Below are 2,875 nucleotides of genomic sequence, written 5' to 3'. Positions count from 1 at the left end.
TCGCCGCACCCTTACCAAGAAAAGAGAACTCTTCCCGGGACCCACGCCGACGTTTCCGAGTTCGCTTGCGTTGCCGCACCAGGCGCCGAAGCGCCGATCTCCGCGTCGAGGTTCGGGAATATTAACCCGATTCCCTTTCGGTCCGCCGGGGCAACGACGAGCATCGCCCCGCTTCAGAACGGCATTCGCCTATTCCTTAGGATCGACTGACCCATGTTCAACTGCTGTTCACATGGAACCCTTCTCCACTTCGGCCTTCAAAGTTCTCATTTGAATATTTGCTACTACCACCAAGATCTGCACCGACGGCTGCTCCACCCGGGCTCGCGCCCTAGGCTTCGACGCACGCCGCCGCGGCCCTCCTACTCGTCGCGGCCTAGCGCACCGGTGTGCTCGTACCGCCGCGACGGCCGGGTATAGGCCCGACGCTCCAGCGCCATCCATTTTCAGGGCTGATTGATTCGGCAGGTGAGTTGTTACACACTCCTTAGCGGATTCCGACTTCCATGGCCACCGTCCTGCTGTCTAGATCAACCAACACCTTTTGTGGGCTCTGATGAGCGTCGCGTCGGGCGCCTTAACCCGGCGTTCGGTTCATCCCGCATCGCCAGTCCTGCTTACCAAGAGTGGCCCACTTGGCACTCGCATTCCATGCCCGGCTCCAATTAAGCGAGTCGGGCTTCTTACCAATTTAAAGTTTGAGAATAGGTTGAGGACGTTTCGTCCCCAAGGCCTCTAATCATTCGCTTTACCAGATAAAACTGCGACAGAGCGCCAGCTATCCTGAGGGAAACTTCGGAGGGAACCAGCTACTAGACGGTTCGATTAGTCTTTCGCCCCTATACCCAAATTTGACGATCGATTTGCACGTCAGAATCGCTACGGTCCTCCACCAGAGTTTCCTCTGGCTTCAACCTCTTCAGGCATAGTTCACCATCTTTCGGGTCCCAACGCGAACGCTCTCGCTCGACCTCTCCGGCAAAGCGGACGAGATCGGCCGGTGATGCGGCCGCCGCGAACGACGACGTCTCACCTCCGCCGGACCGCGCCGACATTCACTTTCACTGCGCCCATGGGTTTCGTACTGCCCCGTGGCTCGCGCTCACGTTAGACTCCTTGGTCCGTGTTTCAAGACGGGTCGGGAAGGTGGCTGACTTCAGCGCGGACCCCGTGCGCCTCGCGAAACGACACCGGAAGCGCGACCGAGACGAAGAGGCTGGGCACTGAGAACAGTCCCCGACCCACGACGCCCCAGCCGGCACCGGGCGCTCGGCCCCGAAGGGCAGACGCGGCGATCTCTCCTCGCCCGAACGGCGGGCCGACGGACACGCGCGCCTATAGTACCCGACCGAGGCCGGGTTACCTTGCGCGCGGCCTTCTCGCCGCCGTCCAGACGGTCGCGGCCTTCGCCCGGCGCTAGTGCGCTGGTCCCCGATCGGGCGGCGCCGCCGGCGGCCCGTGAGGGTCCGCACGACAACGTCGCCGACAGGGGGCCGGCTGAAAGCGACCGGGCGACCCGACAGGCCCTCCCGTTTGCCTCTCGACGGTTTCACGTACTCTTTAACTCTCTCTTCAAAGTGCTTTTCAACTTTCCCTCACGGTACTTGTTCGCTATCGGTCTCGTGACCGTATTTAGCCTTAGATGGAGTTTACCACCCGCTTTGGGCTGCATTCCCAAACAACCCGACTCTGGGAAGACGCCGTAGCGCGCCCGCCTGTCGCCGCCATGGGCCTGACACCCGCTCTGGGAAAAGGCCTCGATCAGAAGGACGCGGGCGACCGGCGAAGCGCGCCGTGACGAATTCCGTACGCCACAATTCCGCGCACTCCAAAAGCGCGCGGATTCGGCGATGGGCACATCCCGCTTCACTCGCCGTTACTGAGGGAATCCTCGTTAGTTTCTTTTCCTCCGCTTAGTAATATGCTTAAATTCAGCGGGTAGCCTCGTCCGACCTCAGGCCGAAAGTAAGGACCGGGACTATTCTTCCCGTTCCGCGCTCGCCGTCGGCGCCGCGCGCCGCCGCGCACCTCGATTCCCGCCCTTGAGCCGCCAGCCGTTGGCCTCTTCGAGGTCGACTCGCCGCCGCCGCGCGGGATTCTGGTCGCGATCGTCGCGCATCGTGCCGTGCTGTCTTGAGCGGGACGGGCGCTCGCGCGTCCGACGCCGCAGCAGCCGCGCGGAGAAATCCCCGCGCGGAACGTTTGCAACGCGACCCTGAGGCGGGCGCGGCCCCGGGATTGACCCGAGGCCGCAATTTGCGTTCAGAACGTCGATGCTCAATGTGTCCTGCAATTCACACTAATTCACGCAGCTAGCTGCGTCCTTCATCGACTCACGAGCCGAGTGATCCACCGCCAAGAGCCATCCACGATTGTTTCGCTCGCACAGTGCCTCGCACTATAGGGTGACAAAATAGACCGCGCCGAGCGGTCGGCCAGGCCGACGCTTGAAGCCGGAGCGCGCGGCACCGCGGCACTCGACGCGCAAACATTACCGGGTGACCGAATCGCCGGCCGGCGCGCCGCTCCTCGCGGGTCGGGCGCCGGGTAGCAAAGACTTTTTCTCTCGCTTGTCCGAGTTTCGCGTTCGCCGAAGCGTTTGCGAGACCGTTAATGATCCTTCCGCAGGTTCACCTACGGAAACCTTGTTACGACTTTTACTTCCTCTAAATGATCAAGTTAGATCGTCTTCTCGGACGCCGGCTCGACCGTTGCCGGCCGCGCCAGGTCCAATCGGAGGACCTCACTAAACCATTCAATCGGTAGTAGCGACGGGCGGTGTGTACAAAGGGCAGGGACGTAATCAACGCGAGCTAATGACTCGCGCTTACTGGGAATTCCTCGTTCAAGGGAAATAATTGCAATTCCCTATCCC

At 61.5% G+C, this 2,875-nt stretch overlaps 2 non-coding genes and 1 pseudogene across 2 annotated transcripts in view; all 3 read right to left on the bottom strand.

The window, feature by feature from the left end:
* Positions 1-289: 289 nt before the first annotated feature.
* On the bottom strand, positions 290-1,121 carry LOC146144707 (large subunit ribosomal RNA; annotated as a pseudogene; the record flags this gene model as incomplete).
* A 1,089-nt stretch (positions 1,122-2,210) lies between these two features.
* On the bottom strand, positions 2,211-2,364 carry LOC146144706 (5.8S ribosomal RNA). Its single transcript, XR_014499054.1, has one exon. It is a non-coding gene; the product is annotated as a 5.8S ribosomal RNA (ribosomal RNA).
* Positions 2,365-2,611: 247 nt separating this feature from the next.
* Positions 2,612-2,875, bottom strand: part of LOC146144705 (small subunit ribosomal RNA) — a 1,811-nt gene continuing 1,547 nt past the window's right edge. The window contains exon 1 of the ribosomal RNA XR_014500650.1: positions 2,612-2,875. This exon is cut by the window's right edge and continues 1,547 nt beyond it. This is a non-coding gene — a ribosomal RNA (small subunit ribosomal RNA).

Source organism: Ascidiella aspersa, chromosome 5, assembly GCF_963924565.1.
Source record: "Ascidiella aspersa chromosome 5, kaAscAspe10.2, whole genome shotgun sequence".
NCBI lineage: Eukaryota > Metazoa > Chordata > Ascidiacea > Phlebobranchia > Ascidiidae > Ascidiella > Ascidiella aspersa.
Note: the sequence above shows the minus strand (reverse complement) of the source record. Positions and strands in the feature narration are given on the sequence as shown.